At 38.6% G+C, this 21,935-nt stretch overlaps 1 protein-coding gene across 3 annotated transcripts in view; it reads right to left on the bottom strand.

Moving 5' to 3' along the window:
* LOC129761803 (E3 ubiquitin-protein ligase znrf2-like) overlaps nucleotides 1-21,935 on the bottom strand; it is a 45,010-nt gene that overhangs the window by 20,513 nt on the left and 2,562 nt on the right. The gene's annotated exons all lie outside the window — the stretch shown is intronic.

The following is a 21,935-nucleotide window of genomic DNA, read 5'->3' on the forward strand; positions in this document are numbered from 1 at the left end:
TTCTAAATGAAAGAAAAACTTTTTTCATTTTTTCTACTTTAATTTTTCCATACAGATTTTTTAAACAGATCCCTTTTTTTTGTTAAAAATACAGATATACAGTAAAACCTGTTTTTGTGCGATTTTCTGTTCTTGTGCGGTTTTTTTGTGCGATTTTTTTTTGTGCGGTGTATGAAAAGAAGCATATTTGACGAAGTTATCGTCCATTTAGTTTTTTTTTCGATGGTTTATATGCATTTCAGTGCGAAAAAAGCATATTTGCGTCTCAAATATCCACTTCTGAAATCATTCCCCTCCTCTCATCAAATGCTCTAAGTTTTTGCATGACATGATTTCTAACAGCAACACGTTTCGACATGCAACTAAAAGCACAAAACAGCCACGCGCAACCGAAAAGGCAGTGTCCCATCGCAAAGCAGGGAAACAAAAGGAAATTGAACCGTGAGCGGCGTGAATTTGAGTTATTTTCTTGGGGGAAACTTTTTTTATGCAATCCCTCTCTACCGCACAAAAAAAAGTTTTTTTGTGTAACGAACACGATTTTTTAAAGCTGCTGGTTAAGTTTTGCACGATTTTTTCTATGCGGTCCCTATCCCCCGCACAAAAAAAGGTTTGCCTGTACAGATTTTCCGAAAATTTTACAGAATTAAATGTGGCAACCCTGGTGTGGTGTAAAAATAAAGAAGCACTCTCCACCAGACGGCTAATTTGGAATACTGAACTCGAAACTAAACACTCCGCCTTGAGAAAGGTCATTTGGAAATCCTCGCTGTCGTCTGCTCGCTAGCTGTATGACTGAAGAATCGCGAACGCTGTGAAATAGCGAATAACTTGTTTATACTCCACAAATTGAAAACGGGTGGAGCTTAAATTGGAATATTTTGTCTATCGATATTGTCCGTAGAACGAACGATACATTTGATATTTCTATTTCAGAGAAACATGTCCTCTTTTCTGATTTGGCACTAGACGTAGTCCTGCGTTAAGGAAAAATAGTTAATATTTCCCTAAGTTTTCGTTCATGACACGCATACAAAATAGGTTATAATAAAGTAACACCAGATGGGTCAACCAGAAGAGCCCGCCGGGCTACCGGGAACCAATTGACCAATAAGAACGTGAAATTTTCTTTTTAATAATGCTCGCTATTTTCCAATTTATCGATAGTTAATTTCATAGATTTATAATTTTCTTTGTTTTAATAAATTGTTATAATATCGGTGCTATTTATATTATTTTTTTTATCCAAAATATATTCTTTTATTAAGGCTCATATGGCGTCAGCCTAACGGGGCCGGGAGTTCAATATTTCGACAATATTTATATTATGTTGGTAAAAATTTGATATAAGGAGCAATACAAATGTGGTTTTCAACCATTTACAGTATTATAAAACACTGGCATGAGGAGTTGTAATCCAGTTATCATACACATCCGTTTATCATTTGTGAGAACGACAAAAAAAAATATTGCCGTTCTGAGGTTTCACAAAGTGGTTTCGGCCCTATTTCGTCCCGTGGTATACATCAGATCGCTTATGCACCGACCGGCAACCATGAGACAGCTAGGGCACACGTTTAACTGCAGCAGGAGCAGTTAAACTAACCAAACGGTGGGTGTGAAAAGTGAAATGTAAATATAGCCACCGAACAGCACTGTGTCACGTGCAGCCTCCTGACTCGCGGCAGTGGTGCTCCGCGTGCTACCTATAGCCTTCCCACATCGAACGGAGAGCAGGAAGCAGCCTTACCAGCGTGCAGAGCGCTGCGTATCGTAGAAGCAAAGTTTCATTCGGACAGAGAAGCAAAAGTCGGGCAGAAATGGCTTGCTTAATCAACGGAAAGTGATTAAATGCTTAATGGAACGGACAGAGAACAAACATTGGCAAAAATATGACTGCCATGGGGATATGGAGTGGGGGGCAGAAGTGGGGGTGGCGTGTGGAAATTCCGAATCTCATCGGCGGGCATAATTTTTGCAATGTTTACTTTCTACGTCTCATTAAGTATTTAGTGTGTTTGCTGTTGAATGTTTCTCCGTTGGTCAAAAACTCCGAAGGGTCACCGAGGGAAGGAGAAGAAACAACAATTAAATTTGCGTCCCCCAATTGACACGCCTTAGCGAGCTAGGAAAAAGCAAACGAATATCATATACATAACTGTTTGCATTAAAATTGAATAATGAATACGAATGAAATTGTATCCGTCGGAGTAAACAGTGGAAACTGGTGGACGAGAAAACTCGGCATTCCAATGATCCATCTTCCGCTTCGATGGCGCGTTGATGATTTTTCGGAAGACTTAGTAAAACAATCGTTCATCGCACGCTTCGTAGTTATAAAGTGTTGTTATGTGTGTATTAAGTTAGCGGGGACTCATGCGAAGCCGAAAATCAATGCCGAAACGATGACCTTGAATTACATATGGATCTATCGATTGACCTCTTTCGACGCTAGCGATGACCTTCTGTGTGTACCTGCTACTACTTTTCGCCCAATTGATGTTGTCAGCCGCGGCATTCGTCACTTGATTGATTGCTCGCCGCCTACTGTGACGGATGCCCAGTGGGTGTGAATGCTGTAGGCGCACTGTTAATACCATACAAGAAGGAGCACAAATGTTGGAGTGCTGAACGTACTAAAGAAATAGCGAGGTTACTAACAGTAGTGCCAACTTAAGAAAAAAAAATGTTTATAGGGAAGATTTAAAATTACAAAAAATTACGGTATATGTTTAATAGAATGTACGAGGGTGGTCCGATAAGTACTTAGCCTCATCGCCCGATGGTGTCAGTACCGCAAGAGAGATTACTTATTGTGTAGTACATTCTCGTAAACGGCTACTGTCAAAATTTCTGCCGAATCAGACTCGTAGTTTTGTTTTGACCGTGTGTGGAAGAAGCGGGCATGTCCGCGGATTTTAGAAAAATGTAAAAAATGGAAATTCCGCCGTCGCTGCACTACGAACTGCTGCCCCAACCACCGTATTCTCCAGATTTAGCTCCGGGCGACTTTTTTTTTGTTTCCAAACTTGCAGAAATTTAAGTCGAATGAGGAGGTCATCGCCGCCACGGAGGCCTACTTTGCAGATATCAAGAAAACGTATTTTTCAGATGGATTAAAGAAGTTGGAGTATCACTGGTTCTAATGTATCGAACTAAAAGAAGACTATGTTGAGAAATAAATCGCCACTTTTCCAATTTTTTGTTTTTTTTTTTTGTAGGCTAAGTACATATCGGACTGCCCTCGTATATACCAACCAAATTCGAGCCTCAAGATTGATTTTCATGTCAACGTCAATAAACATTACATTCTCAAACCATTAGAAGCTACTAATCCAAATATCATTACTCCAGTAGCATGTTTCAAATGTGGATATAACATTCTCTGGAATATCTTCAAATTGTAGAGACGAAAAAACGTGAAACGTGAAAAAAATCGTTTTCTTCTTTTTCAGCATGGATAACAACCTCTTCGATCGAATCACGCTCAACTTCATTCACAATACTTTGGTTTTGAAAGATACAGTATCGGACAAAACATTAAGAACACTCTACTGCAAAACAATTAAATTAGTTTTAAATACCAATTCAAATATAGTATATGCGAAACCTAGCAGCTAGCACTTATACTAGTATGACAACTTTGAAACCCGCAAGTTTAACGCAATCAAAGCAACCCGTTTTAGCAAGACGCATTGACAGCTGTCAAAAATTGAAAACCGGTGCGACAAAATTTAGGACCAATTCCTCGTTGTTTCGACCGAGTTTTGATGAAAGTTGATTGTTTCTAGGGGATATTTTTTTTTTTTTCTTATCCTAGTAAGTATTTATCATGTAAACAAGAAGTATTTAAGGTTCTAGTTCTCGAATTTTTGTTGCAGTCAACGAGAATGGATCGCGCACATAATTGCACGGAAACACAACGGATGGTCACTCGCAAAATGTCCGAAGCAAGCAGCAGACAACGCGAAATCGTAGAGTACTTGGGACGATCCGAAACCTTCGTGTTTAATGCCCTCCACGACCGCAAAAAATCCCATCCTAATTAACCCAAGGAAAACGACCGCGAAGGATGACTTCGCCATGAAGCGAGCTCCCAAGAAAGATCGCTTCAAGGTCTCGAAAACAATCCGAGACGAACTGAACTTGTCCGTGAGTTCCCGGACAGTTCAGCGGTGGAGCAGGGGCTAAGCTGTAAAATACCCCGAAGGGTTCCGATGCTGACGCCGAAGCTTCAGATGCAGATGCGCGGCTGAAATTCGAAAAGACCACTTCGATTGGATCGGTCTGGAGAAAGAAAAGCAGTAGCGAAATATACTGTGGTCGGATTAGACGAAGGTAAACCTCATCGGCTCGGACGGAAAAAAAACTTGGGTCCATCGCCCAATAGGCTGCGCTTACATGCCACAGTATACCACGAGGACATTCAAACATGCAGGAGGGAACATTATGGTGTGGGAGTGCTTCTCCTGGTACGGGGTTGGCCCCCTTTACTGGGTGGATAAGACCATGGATCAGTTCCTCTACGTCCAAATCCTAAGGGATGTTATGCTGGCACACGCCGTGTGGAAGATGCCCCTGAAATGGCAGTTCATGCAGAATAATAATCCGAACCACATCGTCAAGACTGTCGAAAAGTGATTCCAGGATAACAAAGTCGACGTCATGGAGTGGCCAGCGCAGTCACCGGATCTGAACTCTATAGAGAACCTATGAGGAATCGTGAAAAGGTTGGTGTACACGGAGAAGTCGAAGAATAAGCAGCAACTGTGGGATAGGATCTAAGCTTGTTGGTACGGCATCCCGGTCACCACGTGCCATAAGTGAAGTGATGCGTAACAAACGTTACACGATCAAGTACTAACCCTAGAAGCTATTCACGGAATGATTTTTTTTTTTAACCATGAATTTTGAAACCGGTCTTAATTTTCGTCGCGACATTTTAGTTGTTAAGTATGCTTAAAACGCGTTTTTCAATGAATGACTATTGTTTTAACTACACTGCCGTTCTACGCATAGTTGTCCCATGTTCCAAAATCAGCAAATGAGAAAAACGCATTCAAAGTTTTCTAACATATTTGTCTACCAAAAGCTTTACGCGTTTCAGTTTGACAGTATACCGAGTTTTTTACAAACAATACACTATTGTTTAATGAAATGAGAAAAGTTCCCTTCACTTGAATCAATCAAGCTTGATTACGTTTTAAAAATACATGGTGGAACAGAATATCAACATGGGACAATTGAACTTGATGTTGTTTTTTGAAATACAGGGAACAAACAATGAAAACATCGTTTTATGAAGAACGTAGTGATCTGCAACACCTTTGCCGAATATAAATCTCATTGTTATTGGGCATCTGCTAACAAAGTATACACGTGTTCTGTTAAACTTTTTTTTTATTTGTTTGAGAATTAGTTCGTTCTTCCAAACCAGTAATGAGTGTATTAGCCTAGCTGAAGGCGTGACATAAAATTGTTGTACTTAAACCGATTTTTGATATGGATCTACAAAAATACATTGTCCCACCATGTATTTATATGAATAAAATATCAACATGGAACAATTGAGCTTGGTGTTGTTTGGGAACTGGGAACAAACTGTAACTTAAACATCGTTTTATGAAGAAAAGTGAAAATTTTCAAAAAGTAACATGGGACAACTATGCGTAGAACGGCAGTACAGATGTTATAAACTTTTTCGAACAATGCAAAAAAATGATTGTAAATGGATCGAAGCACTGGATTGGATTATTTTTTCTCGAAGTTTTGTCACCTTCTTTTTTGCTTGAGCAGTTATCTCAATGTTTTGTCCGACACTGTATGAGTTGAAAGCGGACAGAGCTTGTACAGCGCGGACTCGATTATATGCAGTTTTCGATTATCTGGCATAGAAAATTTTTTTCTGTTCGTTTTTTATGCATATATTTTTCGTTTATTGAAAATAAAAGAAGAACTTAATTTTTGATTCATCCCCTTAAAATCAGAAAACACCTTTCTCACAAAAATTTTTTTTTCCAGATTCTCTCAGAAGGTGATAGATGATCATATTTGATGAATAAAATCCTTCTACGCATATGTTCAAATTTCAACAATGACAGAGTTATAGAACTTTTTTTTTGTTTCAGACTCTGTTCCCTCAAACTGGCTCTACACTAAACAGTACGCTGCGTAAGCCAATTCTGTTGCCTTCATTTGAAAGATGAGAAAATTCAGTACAGGATATAGTAATGGAACATCTAAATTAGTGGATTCAAATAACTGTTTGGAAGCGAAAATTTTAAAGTTAGTAATTTTTAATGTGTGTTTATTAAGTTTATTCCAAAAATTAATATTTAACTTGATTGTTTTCATCAATAAAGTCAAAGTTCTCAAACCACTCTACAATTTGTTCTCTGGCACCCAACTTCTATCTTTCTTAATTTCGCTGCAATATCGATATAAACTGGTGAAAATTCAAGCAAAATCTGCAAAAATCACGATTTTCACCCTACTGTACATATAATAGCCACTTGAATTCCACCTTAACGTTCAAAGGTTACATTTTCTCTTGAAACAAGTCATATCTGAAATGTAAAAAAAAAATTTCAAACTGTATATGATCGAGTCTGTATATAATCGAGTCCGACCTGTATTGCAAAATTTTATTACTCTATAGTGTCCGTTACTTGGGGCAGTACTTGTTCCCTGCATTTACGTTCTAGCGACCATTTTGAAATGCCATATAAATATTGTACCTCGCCGTTACGTTAGTTGCTTGTAATTGACAGCATGGACAGAAACGAACAGAACAAACAGAAAAAAACAGCATGGTCGAATCGGAATGCTTCCAATTTTCGTTAATTTAGACTTCTCCCAGACTAGGGGACTGTTATGTAAAGCAAATCAAACAAAACTCAGATAAAAAAAAAGTCTCAAGAGATCTTGTCAATAAGTTTTTAACACTTAATTCTTTGTTCAGAATATACAAGACGGTTTTCCACTCAAACTGTCCAAAGACAACCTCTGACAGCGCGTGTTGAAACACGATAAAACGAACAACGCACGATGAATAATCAAATATATCTCCGGTTCTATTGATTAAAGAGGAGTTCTCTCGATTGCCTTTCCAAGTATCCCAAAAATAACCTCTGCCAGTGCGAATTGAAACACATGAGATTCTTGGGATTCCGTTTCGTCAAGAGGTGGAGAACCCGCGACCACAGAAGTCACGGAAATGAATCCTGATCCGTACCCCTCTCCACTAAAACCCGTAACCGTTACCGTAATATTTGGAGGTCGCAGAAATATCTAGAAATTGACTTCGATTATGTCTCTGTCACCCTTTTAAATAATACGTTCGCAGATTACGCAAAAAGTATAGGAGGTTGTGTCCAAGATACGACCGTATTGTTGACGTAGAACTACGCTGTTATTTTTTATAAGTCGCTTGTTTATACCTTCGGATATTATTCTATAATGCTGTGAAATTTTAGAAACAACTGCTTAGAGCACCCCACCGATGGGTTGCTAGAAGCATTGGTAATTTGACAACTTTAATCGTTGCTACTTTGGATAGCAACCCATTTTTGCACCGGTCGTTGCTATCATGGTTGCCATTTCAGTACTTTCTTTTTCGCACCGGTGGTTTGTTGATATTATTGTTTGCTCCGAGATTTGAGAAACTCATACGTCGTAAAACGAAAAGCAAAATCGCTGTTTTATACAACAACTTAATCATAACCATCGAAGAGCGGAAAGAATCAAAACAAAATTCCGACTTTGGCACCGCATGGAAACAACAACGACAACAACACAAATATTATGCTACATGTTATTTAGTATTGCCTCAAAGGAATCGCAACTCTAGGCATCGTTCGTACCACGTAAACCAAGCGCCAAACAAGCGTTCGCCATAGCATGCATACAGAGCCATACATTGGTGGCTTGAAACTACTAGGAATATAAACACTTCTCATCATTTTTCGCTATTCTCAGAAGAAACGCTTCTGTAAATATTACTGGCCTCCAAAGAAGTTGCATTACTTTCTCATGCTCGAGAGAAGCGCAGCTGTCACCCTTAGTGGAGGAAGTTTTGCTACTGGCAAGCGAAACCTAATCACATACAAAATTCCAGAACGTCATTTACTTTCTTGGTGACTAAACAAGCGAAATAAACTCTTTTTGTTAATATCAACAACCTCGAAAACAGTAGCAATGCTTCATTATGATCAATATTAGCGCAAATGCAATCCTAGTTGAAGGCAGTTTTGCGACTGGCACGCGAACCTAAATAACTTATAACGTTCCAGTAAGACATTCAAGATGTTTGGTTTTCCCCAAATAATTTTTTGGCGCACAACCTTAACGCCTGCTTCGCCATAACGCCAGTTTAATGCATTGATGTATTCTCAAAGGCACCAACGAAGCCCTTAGGATGACGGAAAACCAACAATGTTAACTGCTTGGAGATAGACTGAATTATGCCACACAGCTTGTACTCTGCTGTAACACCCATCGATGCGAATTCGCTGATGGGTTTGTCGAGAGCGACCGCCTTCACCACCAGCGGGGGGAGCTTGATTTTGGTTGCTGCCTGGGTAACGGCGTTTACATTCTCGACCGACGCGCCAAAATCGCCTACTTCGCTGTTGCTCGATGCAGTGTCACACTCGCCAAGGCTCGGTTCAGTGCGAGTGTGACACTGCAGTGAAAAACGAACAGAAAAACCAAACGACGATATCCAAGTTGGATTACCACTGGTGGAGTCCAATCTTAGATCGGAACGCAGCGAAAGCAAAGTGAACTGGATTGCTCAACACACCGATGCCGAATGAAAGTTTGCCTTAGCGAGATTCACTGTTTATACTCTTGGCAAGTATTCCCCTTCATTCTTCTATTTTTCCTTTGTTCAAGGAGTCCTACAATTTCCCCCTCGTTGGTCGTCGATAAGTTGCTCGTTATTGACAGCTCTGTTCGGGGAAGCACACAAATGGGCAGAACAAATGTATGGGAAAATGGATACGCTTAAAGTTTTTATGAATTTTAACCATTTACAAACCAGGGGATTCTAATGTATAGCATATTAAACAAATCTTAGGGAATTTCCGATTCGTTCAGTATGTAAATCGCCAAAATTCGTTCGCGGCAAAAATAGTTATTAACGTTAACTTTATTTCATAAAAACGTGACCTGTTTTCTGATTTAGCACCCTTAATGAAAGACGTAGTTCTACATCAAAAAGTAAAATCAATGCACCCAGCATTTGAAACTTGCACGAAATTGAAGTGTGTATTTCATTTCGTCCAACACTGAATGATTTGAAGTTGAAATACAGTTCAAATACATTGTCTCAATAAACGCAAGCATTGCTCAAAAGTTTGATCTTTTCTATGTTACAAAAGTTACAAAAGGCAGTTTGTGTAATAAACTTCTTCGCATCATATATATTATATGAAGAAGAAAATCTATGTCTGAACAACAGATAAATAATATTTCAGATGCTAAACACTACACCCATCCATTCATACAGTAGTAATGGTCAATGAACGCAAAACAATCGCTTTCACTCCCCTATTTTCTAGTAATCCATGCGCATCGCAATCTGCAGCAGCAGCAGGAAAAATGTTTTACATGCACGGATCGGATCGTATCGGACCCCGCATAGGTGCAGCCCTGCTCTAATGGATAATGAATCCGTGTCTCAGAGCCCTGTCGCCGTCGGAAAACCATGTCGCCATATTTCACTGGTACCCAGGCCTGCGAAATGGGTCCGAACACAAACTGGGCTACTAATAACAATATTTGCAGTAGCAAAAAAAAAAAGGAGAACAGGCGACAATAGTATATACCGAAAAAAAAGTAGAACGTAAACGGCAAAACCAGAGATTGTGTGCGATTATTTGCTTCCTACCTTGTGACTATGGGGGCGCAACGACGATTCGTGCCGTTGAGTGAGGCTCGTCCACACAGCTATAGCTGCCTGAAGTTCCCTGCTTGCCGCCGACAGATCCCACGAGCACCAAGCAGAAGCAAATTTATCCCGCGCGGCCAGTTCTTCCCCGCGAAACAACCGATACAACTTAGGGGCTTGAAGAGCCTACCCTATGCAGCAGTTTCTATTTGTGTATTTGTCTGGTTGCCGAATGATGAAGTTTTTCTTTGATTACTACTACACATCATTCCAAACACAGCACAGGATAGTCGAGAAAAGCGTCTAACAACAACACATAGAAAACAAAATGCGGTGTTGAGTAGGAAAACTGAGACCGGAGAAAACGATCACTTGTACTCAGTCACTCTTTGTTATCATCATTTGTTAGGCGCACACCATAGAAGTACTGCATCAGAAAAAAAAATCGGGAAGATACTTGCCGCAGACAAATGTTCCCCTCGACCATGGACTAGGGATTGTTAACCGGTTTTACCGTTACCGGTTTTATCGGTAATACCGGGCCATTTTCCATTACCGAATTACCGGTCATTTTACAATCAATAACCGGTAATATCGGTTATTTTTATTTTTACACTATAAAGAATATTTGCCTTTATGCCGCTTTGAAATATTACTCGAGAATCAAATAAAATCGAAAAAAAACGCGCCGATTCTAGGTTCTCTGAACTTCAGTTCAAAAATCGCTACCCGATCTGAAAACGAAACAAAAGATAAGCTTCAGTGATGAAGAACTGACAGCGATGAAGGAATTGGTTGATGCCCTCAAACCAGTTCTGGTCGCTGTTGAACCCTTAATGAAGCTGATGCCAGATTGCACTTTATGCTAGAGCAGCTATCGGAGCAACCATCAGGAACTTTGAAGCAGCTGCTGGAAGTCCTGATTGGAAGGATTGCAGAAAAACGTTTCGTATATGCAGATTTGTTTCCGTACATGAATAATCATTCTGCTCGTGGTGGTAACACAATTCATGATGATTTTGGCGTCTTCTATCCAATGTCACGGACTGCATTGATCAAACAGGCATTTCAAATTGTTCCTGACTAAATCAAATTTGACGATAATGATATTGATTCAGTAGCTGGACAACAGGAGGAAGAAATCCTGCGAAACCTGCAGAACAGTTGAGCATCAACTTGAACGACGATTGCAACAATGAAAAGTATCAACGTCCAGTCCAAGTTCAACGTCAATTAACGGATTGATGAAAAGCCTCGGACAAGAGTTTTCGTACAGAGGGCATCAGAGGCAAATACATGACAATCAGGGTTGCCACATTTAACTCTGTATTTTTTTTGGTAAAAATCTGTATACCTGTATTATTAGCAAAAAAAATCTGCATAAAAAATCTGTATCGAAAAATTAAGGAAAACAAAAATGAAATGTAGGTTTATTTTGTTGAAGTCGTATCAATTCAACAAAGTAAATCATAAAAAGGTTCTATTCTTCTAATCCTCTGAATTGTATGTTGTTTATACACTTTGCTTTAAAACTTTTCGTCCATATCATCCTTGAAGCTCCTCCTTGAGCCGATACATAGTTTTTCGCTTCCAAAATAGTGTCTGTAATTGTGGGGGCAAACCGATTTCCGGTTTTCGTTGGCATGCGAAAATACTTGCTCTACAGACGCTGATGAATGTTATCAAAAAGGCGCCTTTCGACATCCAACAGCTGGGACCAAATTATTCCTGACTCACTCAATTTTTGCCCAATAAGATTCGTCTTGAGTAGCCTGAATTCGTTCCCCAAGCCTAGTCTATTACTTCAACAAATTGTGGAATTTGGCGTATCAAATTATTTAGGTTTGGTAATTTGACGAAAATTTGAAGGGTTTATCAAGGCCGTAGTTTTGATAACCGGATCGCTGAAATCAAATTTGAAATTTCTTTGAAATCTGTTTCACGAGTTTAATATAGAAATCACAACAAATCGAATTGAAGGTCAGCTTCCTAGCTACATCCAATATTTTTTCAGCTTCTTCTTCCCGATACCAACGTAAACATTCTCAGGCTTCTTCAGAACGTGTTCAAAATCTTTCACATTATAATCAGCATTAACGAATCGTTGCACGTAGCTCTGAAATCATAAGTTACCCGACATGATCAACAATAATATATTTGTCTCATTATAAAGTTCGCAAAATTGAGAACTTTCTGATTGAAAAGTGGAATGACTTCATTGATGAGCGATAGAACAATGTTTAGGAACAGCATAACCGATTTAGTCATAGGACAGTTTAAATGAGTGTATGGTGTATGGTGGATGTATGGTGGATTGATTATGGTCATACTTGACTTGGAATGAATAGAATAGTTTAAGCTCTTCGATTCGCTCAAGATTTCGCTTAACAACTGCCTCCAATGAAAGCCATATTGTTGCGTTGTGTTCTACTTTTTTTTTGTGAATCAAGGTATCAATGTATGCGCAGTAATAAATTCAATATTTAAAATTGAATTTAAAAAAATTCTATATTTTTGCTGAAAATCTGTAATTCTGTATTTACAGATTCTGTATCTGAGATTTGGCGAGAAATCTGTAAAATACAGAATATTCTGTATATGTTGCAACCCGGATGACAATGGTATTCGATACTCTTCGTGCGGTACACCCTACATAATTGGACTCTGAACGGGCGTTTTCCTCTTTTGGAAATTTTGTTAATGAGATCCGATCGAGATTAGAAGTCAACCAAATTAACATTCTCTGTGTCCTTAAGTATTACTTTAACACTAGGTTTACACGTCATTTTCACGCATTTCGAATTGTATATGGAAAATTACAAAAATCGGCTGCATTTATATTCCATCTCCACATATTCCACTTTTATGAATTGATCGAGGTAAGTAATTGATCGCGTGTTCGTAGAGATAGGTATATAAGAAACGTCCGCAAACCTAGTGTTAATCAGCAAAAACTTGCAAAATGTTTATTTGTAAACTGATCATTATAAATAAAAGTCGTTCCTTCATTTTAAATTTTAGTAGGTTTTTTACCGATAATTTACCGGTTTTACCGGTAATAAAATTTTCATTACCGAATAACCGGTTATTGAAATTTTGGCACGGTAATGCAATCCCTACCATGGACCGACAAACGTTGTGTGGGGCTTGTGTACAAATTCACCTCTAAAGTTTGGAGTTGCTCAATCACTTATGAAAGTAAAACAATCAGTAAGTTAAATCGGTCTACAAAAGTTATGTTTTTATATGATTCAAAAAAAAACTATCGAACATTAAATACATGCTCCCAGATTTGGCAGTTATTGACGAATTTCTGTTTCCAAAGATAACAAGATCTGCATAAACTGCAAAACAATTTCCCTCTAAATCGTATCACTCGTGTTCGTATACGAACTATACTATACACTCTGCCCAACTTCTATAACACCAATATTAGGGTGGCAGCGAAAATGGTCATGTCAAATTTCAAAAACCGACCATGTACATTTTGTTTATTGGCCCAAAAAAAAATACCTGTGCAAAGTTTCAGCTCAATCGGACATGATTCAGAGATGCCTCTAAGCGCTCAAAGTTTTGATTTTTTGATCCTCGAAAATCATCCAAGGGGGGAGTAAAGGAAATTTGGAAAATCGATTTCGATTTTTTCGATGCCAAATGACTTAAAAATGCATGAGATCTAGATCTGGTGTCATCTCGACAAAAGATTTTTGGCCGAAAATCATGATGAACTGATACGTTCAAAGCCTCTATAATTCATCACGTTCGTTCGTTGGTTGTAACACAAACAGTTAGAATTTCAACAAGACATGTTCATTCATTGTTGAATGCTCAAAATGAAGTTTATTTAACGTCAATTCTGTTCAAAAGAGTCGTTTATTCATTTATTGGGTTTGAAAATATCAACTGTCCAATTTTTGTAAGACCATTTTTAAAGTATAATCAATGAAAAATTCAAAACAATCGACAGATTTACATATCAATAATTGGTAACCTTGCCATTTCGGTTAATAACCTGGAAAATTCGTGTTGGCATACTATTTATCAAATTCTGCAGAACGGATTTCTCGATATTTTCCCATGTCTCCGAAATTGCGACTTTGAGTTCATCAACCGTGGTGTACTGCTTTCCTTCAGCATAGATTCTGCGTACTGGGATCATCCAAAGATTTTAAAAAGGATTCCAAGTACAATAAGTCAAGTTTTGGGTCCCTTATCAATCGCTTAGTTTCCTTGCTGGTATGAACAGCGGCATTGTTTTGCTGGAATGTGATTTTTTTACGACGATATCTACGCAAAAACGGTAAGAGGGAGGATTCCAGAATATGTATGTAATCCTCGCTATCCATTTTGTAGGATGTGAAAGCTATCTTGAGTTTCCGGTTGCACAGAATCCTGCCCATTAAAGCTTCTTAAAGCCAAAAAGAAGAAGAAGAATCTCGTCCAAACCATGCACGAACCTCCACCAAAGTTCCTGGTTGAAAAATACTGTTCTTCCTTCCGTAAATCATGCCTGTACCCTTTGAACCCATAAAGACCATCCAAATTGAACGTTTTTCGTCACTGATAATCTGGTAAAGTTAAAAGTAAAAAATGCAGTCTTACATTGAAGAACCTTTCGTTATTGTATACAGCAAAATGTATTTTTTTGAAAACATTCTTCATCATGACACACCATGTTTCACTATCGGTTCATGTTAGCTTTAGCAAAACTCAGACGTCTTTCGATGTGACATGAAGTAATATTAGGACCTGTAACCGTTTTAGCCTCCTTTATGTAAGGACCAGAGCCCGAAATCTTCGAAGGTCAGAAATGAAGACCGACTCTACTCTCAGTAGTTCCGCTTCGACTAGAACTGCTTCGGCAGTCGCCGTTAACAAAAAAATAATTGACTAAAGGGTGTGTCACATCAAATTGCATCACGGAAAAAACGCTGTAGAAATTCGCCCAGTAGACCGATCCTTTTGAAAATTTTAGACAGTAAAATAAAAACTATTAAACAACTTTTGGCATTTTCTTTTTATTCATACTTCGAGCCCAAGCCCGTATGCTCGCACCTTCCTCTTTACCCCGTCCATAAGGTTCTGTACAACGTCAGGTTGTATTTTTTTTTGAACAAGAAACCAATTTTCTCTTGAAGTCCGCCTCCGATTTGACAACTTTTGGGTTCTTCCGGAGGGCCTGCTTCATAATCGCCCAATATTTCTCTGTTGGACGAAGTTGGGCGGGTTCATTTCCTTTGGCACGAAGGTGACCCCGTTGGCTTCGTACCACTCCAACACGTCCTTTGAATAGTGGCACGAAGTGAGATCCGGCCAGAAGATGGTCGGGCCCTCGTGCTGCTTCAATAGTGGTAGTAAGCGCTTCTGTAGGCACTCCTTAAGGTAAACCTGCCCGTTTACCGTGCCGGTCATCACGAAGGGGGCGCTCCGCTTTCCGCAAGAGCAGATCGCTTGCACACCATGTACTTTTTGGCAAACTTGGATAGTTTCTGCTTGCGAATCTCCTCCGGAACGCTGAATTTGTCCTCTGCGGAGAAGAACAACAGGCCCGGCAGCTGACGAAGGTCCGCTTTGACGTAGGATTCGTCGTCCATTACCAGGCAATGCGGCTTCGTCAGCATTTCGGTGTACAGCTTCCGGGCTCACGTCTTCCCCACCATGTTTTGCCTTTCGTCGCGGTTAGGAGCCTTCTGAACCTTGTATGTACGCAGGCCCTCCCGCTGCTTGGTCCGCTGGACGAATGAACTTGACAAATTCAGTTTATTGGCGACATCCCGGACCGAACTTCTCGGATCACGTCTAAACTGCTTAACTACGCGCTTGTGATCTTTTTCACTGACGGAGCATCCATTTTTGCCGTTCTTCACCTTCCGGTCGATGGTTAGGTTCTCGAAGTATCGTTTTAGTACTCTGCTGACCGTGGATTGGACGATTCCCAGCATCTTATCGATGTCCCGATGTGACAACTCCGGATTCTCGAAATGAGTGCACAGGATTAATTCACGACGCTCTTTTTCGTTCGACGACATTTTTCCAAATTTACGAAAAATTGACAGTGAAGCATGGCCAACGTGATCTATACACTCTTATCTGATTATAAGCGAAAGCTGAAGATATAATTCCTAAAAATTAAATTTCTACAGCGTTTTTTCCGTGATGCAATTTGATGTGACACACCCTTTAGCGTTGACTAGCGAGGATGACTGATGAACTAGTCCAGTCAGGGGTTACTCTAACTGAGGCGACTAATGAATACAAATTAGCCTCTTCATTCAACTGACTTTAATCCACATTTCTACCCCCTAGGAACGAAATTGTTACCCGCGTACGCAATTTTATTTTTGCGTCCATATAAAGAGGAACGAAAACTTGATTTCTGATGCAAAAAAGTAGTTACCCCATCAATGGACGGTTTATTGCCTACGCATCGTGAACTCAAACCAACGAACTTAGACATTTATCAAGTATGCAAAATAACGCACACATACTGCACGCTATTTTATACGTGTGAGTAATTTTCGTGTTTGATACAAAAAAAACTAGCTCACCTGTAGCGTTTGTCAAACCACGTTGAACCACGTAGCATCGATGCATGCATACATGATACATGGGAGAGAGAGAGAGGAACGAAAAGTTGTACAAGAAGATTTTGACGAAGGAAGAAGGATGCTTGGTAATGAATGACGAAACATACGTGAAGACGGATTTTGGACAGCTCCCAGGCCTAAAATTTTATAAGTTTAATGTCCCCGGCATATTTAAGTTTGTTTTCGCTGATAAATTTGCCAGGATGTTCTTGATTTGGTAAGGGATTTGCAGCTGTAGACAGAAAACCAAATTTTTCTCATCTTTAAAATGAAAGCAACAGAATTGGCTTACGTAGCGTACTTTTCAGTGTAGAGCCAGTTTGAGGCAACAGAGTCCGAAACAAAAAAAGTTCTATAACTCTGTCGTTGTTCAAATCCGAACATACGCGTAAAAGGTTTTTTTTCTACAAATGTTATCGTCTATCACCTCCTTAGAGATTCTCGAGAAATATATTTTCTACATGTGAGAAAGGTGTTTTCTGACTTTAAGGATGAATCAAAAATTAAATTCTTCTTTTGTTTTCAATAAACGAAACATACCACTTCGTTCTGCTGGCAAAACGGTATAAACAATCGTAACGCTCTCGTTTTCGAAATTTTTAAACTATACCACAGAACAGATTCAAAAATGATTTAATACAACAAAGCAGAAGCACTCTCCTTTGTATCGAACAGTTGTGTCTAAAATCAACATTGAGAATGACAGCTGTCTGGCAGCTGGAGCGAGATTGTGACTTGAATAATGATGATCACGGTTCGAGTTATAGAGGTTTTAAAATTTCTCAGCTCATTTGTCTCTAACCTTGAAAAAGGCCAATTTGGAAAACCCAACTAATCTTTCGGCCTTGAGGCCATTTGAAAAATCTCGCTGCCGTCTGGTGACTAACTGGATAACTGATGAATCATGAACGCTGTGAAATGCGAATAACATGTTTATGCTCAATAAATAAAAAACGCTTAAATTGCAACATTTTTCTACAACTTTGTCAGTAGAGCGAACGCTGCGTTTGCTATTTTTGATTACACGTTTCGTCCTCTAATCGAAGGTCGCCGTTGGAGTCGTTTCCGAACATTGGCACCAATTTCGTAGAGACCAGCAAAGAATTGTTGGATCAAACACACAGCATCAGCGAAGATTGTGGAGGAGAATTGACATCCGATCGAACAAAGGGGTTTTCATTCCTCCGACCCCACCTTCCTTATTCTTATTTATTATTTTTATTTACGTGGTCAAAAAAAAACACAAAATTTAAAATCGGATTCAAAAATACCCTGAACTGGACAGAAATTTCCGGAGGGGTTCTCTCAAGTAATAGACACCATGAAATTTAATTGAGGGACTTAGAATGAAAGGGGTGTAAGTGACTTGATCGATTTCTCTTCATCAACTTACTCTTTTGATCATAACTTAACTGCAAACACATTCCCAGCTTATTTGACAATGTGGACGAGAGGTCAGAACCTCAATTCTCGGTTTCTATAGCAAAATCAAATTGGAACTTTTTTTTTTGCGCTGAGTTATTCACGAAAGAAAAAGTTAATGAAGAGAAATCGATCGAGTCACTTACATCCCTTTCATTCTAAGCCCCTCAATTAGTTTTATTAGTTTTATCTGAAAAAAGCGAATGTTTCTGTTTTCACAACGTACGAATATCAGTCATACACAGCACAAAGTGAATCTTCAGAGCTATCCTTGTTCGTTTCTTGAAATTTGGCTTCATTTGACGAATTCAGCTCTTCTGAACAGCTGATTCGAGTATAGCTATAAACATAGGCTGACCAAATAGTTCAGGGGACATGTAAACCATGAAAACTTTTATATCACAACATAGGGTGTGCAACGTAATTTGTTCTGTTTTTTACATGAAATACACATTTATTTGAATAATAAAATGCATAATAAATAATAAAATCAATATGCAAGCCACTTCTATTTCTCATCGAATTCCGTCGCGAACGAAGCGTTCATCTTTTGCAGCCAAGATCGAATCCAGCCAATTTTTGATACCCTGTTCCGAATTAAAGCGTATTCCACTCAACACACTCTACATCCATTGAAACAACTAGTAGTCGGAAGAGGCAAGGTCTGGGCTATAAAGCTGGTGAACCATAATTTCCCACCCACTATTTTACAAATAGTTTTTAACATGAACCGCAACATGAAACCGAGCGTTGCCATGATGGAATATTATCGACTCGTGTCTGGTCGCATAATCTGGACGTTGTTTTACAATAGCTCGCTTTAAAAGGATCAGCGGATCCGAACACTTTTTGACTCGAACACCAAAATCATCACTCTTGAATCCTCCAAATCATTCCTAACGAATTCTATCCAAGTCACCAATGGAAGCAGAAAATCAAAAAAAATTCGCTAGTGATGGTCAATTGCAACGAAACTCGACATTTTCAACTAGAGATAGCATTACCGTGCCAAAATTTCAATAACCGGTTATTCGGTTATTACCGGTAAAAAAAACTTTAAAATAAACCATTTACTTGAAGTAACGGCTACTACTGATAATCATTAGAAAGATTTTGTAAGTTTTTGCTACTTAGTGCGTTCGTTAAAGTAATACTCAAGGACACATACAATGCTTATTTTGTCGTCTTCCAATCTAGATCGGATCTCATTAACAAAATTTCCAGAAGAGGAAAACGCACATTCAGAGTCCAATGATGTTAGGCGTTCACTATGAAGAGCATCGAATACCATTGCCATGTATTTGCCTCTGATGCCCTCTGTACGGAAACTCTTGTCTGAGGGTTTTCATCGGTTCGTCTATAAACGATGAGCTTGAGCTGGACGTTGATACCTTTGATTGCCGCAATCGTCGTTCAAGTTTTCCCTGATGCTCAACTGTTCTGCAGGTTCTGCATCTTCCGGTGGATTTTTTCCCCTCCCGTTGTCCAGTTACTGAATCAATACCATAATCCTCAAATTTCATCAAATCACGAACAATTTCAAATGCCTGCTTGATCATTGCAGTCCGTGATGTCTGATAGAAGACGCCGTAGTCATCATTAAATCCGATGGTATCATAACAAATTTGCATATGTGAAAGGTTTTTCTGCAATCCCTTCAATCAGGGCTTCAAGCAGCTGCTTCGAAATTTCTGATGGTTGTTCCGATAGCTGTTCTAGCATAAATTGCAAACTGACGTCAACTTCATAAATGGCGCAGTTCTTCCAGCATAGCAGTTCAACAGCGACCAAAACTGGTTCGAGGGCATCAACCAAATCTTTTATCGCTGTCAGTTCTTCTTCGCTGAAGCTTATCCTGTATTCCGTTTTCAGATCGAGCAGCGATTTTTTTAAACTGAGGTTCGGAAGTCGTAGAATCGGCTCACAACTGTCAGTTGTGTTTTCTCGATCTTATTTTGATTCTCGTGTAATATTTCGAAGCAGCATAAAGGCAAATCTTATTTATGGTGTAAAAATGGAAATTACCGAAGTCACCGGTTATTGATTGTAAAATTACCGGTAATTCGGTAAAAGACCCGGTATTACCGGTAAAACCGGTGAACAATCCCTATTTTCAACGCAGTAAAAATTGAACTACACTCGACAAAGAAAAATAGAGAAACAGAACGCGAAGTCGGAAGTTTCAAGTGATATTTGGCATGCTGTAACTTCGTGAAAAATTAACGCATATCGATGGAATGTACATCAATTTAAAGCTACAACTTTCAGGTATTAGAATATTTAACGTACATATTTTTATCTTGGTGTGTGTAGGTGTAGTGGACAACAATACCGAGAAGAAATAAAAAAATCGTTTTTTTTTCAAAGATTTTGTGGACTACCACAATTTTTTGTTAACCAACTCAACAGCAAATCCAGTTCACCTTATTATTCAGCTCTCATTTAGTTCCTAGAACGTTCCTGTAGGACGCCTCCCTACAATGATATTTCAGTTTGAACGAAAAATTATCTCTTCGTCTTTGATGATGAATAATTCGATAAATAATCTTTGCACCGCAAATCGAATGGCGGTTTTGAAAATTCCAATAAATGCTGCACAAGAATAAATAGTTACACCCATACCTCGCTATACGGCCGCTCTTTATACGGCATTCGGCTATAACGGCCCTCTTCAATTCAGGTACATTTTCGATTTACGACCTTGAATGTTTCGTTATAACGACAAAAAAAATCGAGGATTGGTTCAAAAATCACTTTTGTACAGAAGGGAAATAATATTTGCGAGACAATAACTTAAGCAACATAAAAATAAGGTATGTATACATACACATATTCCATGTAACATGAAGTTGTTTCATTTTTGTTTATAGGAAGGAAGGAAGGTATTGAATTAGAGAGACTTTAAACTCTGAGAGTTCATTCGTCTCTAATTTGTTTATAGATTATTGTTGGTCTTTATGTATGTATGTTGTATGTATCGTATGTTTTATGTTGATGTTATGTATGTATTTTTGATTAAAATGAAATAAAAATAAAAAGATGAAATGCATTTTGAATGATAAACCATGTTAAATATTTAACAAATTTGGAATCGATCTGATTGAATTTGTATGAATTTGTATTAGAATAATTGATTCCCTATACGGCTTTTCGCTTTGCAGCCGAATTTCGTAGAACGTATCTTGGCCGTTAAGCAAGGTATGGGTGTACTTTGACGACGAAAAATGTACTTATTTTTTGCATCGAAAACAGAATTTTTATAGTGCTTCACAAAATCTGCTGTAATACTGCAGATATTTCAGTAAGTTCTTATGTTTGTAGCCTAGTGTATTCCTCAAACATCTGAAAACGTTTCATATTCACACGTTTAATCGTTTTTTCTAGCCGTTTGGAGTAAATTAGAGGAGCATTTAATCGCAAATCGTACCAGAAGTACAAAATGCTACGCGACTCTCAGAATGAACGATTTCATTCGATTGTCTGAACAAGGCCAAGTTATATTCGAAAGTACACTAACGATCTGGGGTGAAAAGTAAATGTAGTTTGAGACCCGGGTTCCCGACTCATTGTGAATAAAAATAGGAAGGTTATTGGACAAAAATACTGATAATCTTGATAGAATGTCCAAGAGAACGGAATAGAATAACAATTTTGCATAATGTTCACCGACGAAGTCGCCAAAAACACTTAAATTATTCTACACCTCTCTCTCTGTACTCTTTCCCTGCGAACACTCTGAGCAAATTTAAAATCCAAATTCCAATCAGTTAATTCGAAAGAAAAGTATTGGTAGTAATGATTAAGAAATAAATATATTTTTTTATACTCAAAATACGGTACAGATTGGCAAAAAGACGGGACAATCAAATACGGTCGAAAAAACGGTACTGTCCCTTTAAAAAACGGTACGTTTGGTCTGCCTATATAAACATATCACCATCAACAAACCATTTTCAAAAAATACCAATCATGCCCAGCTCTGGTTTTTTGTGCCGTCGAAGACAAACGATATGAGGGTACAAAAACAATATCTT

Source organism: Toxorhynchites rutilus, chromosome 1 (assembly GCF_029784135.1).
Source record: "Toxorhynchites rutilus septentrionalis strain SRP chromosome 1, ASM2978413v1, whole genome shotgun sequence".
NCBI classification, from domain to species: Eukaryota; Metazoa; Arthropoda; class Insecta; order Diptera; family Culicidae; genus Toxorhynchites; species Toxorhynchites rutilus.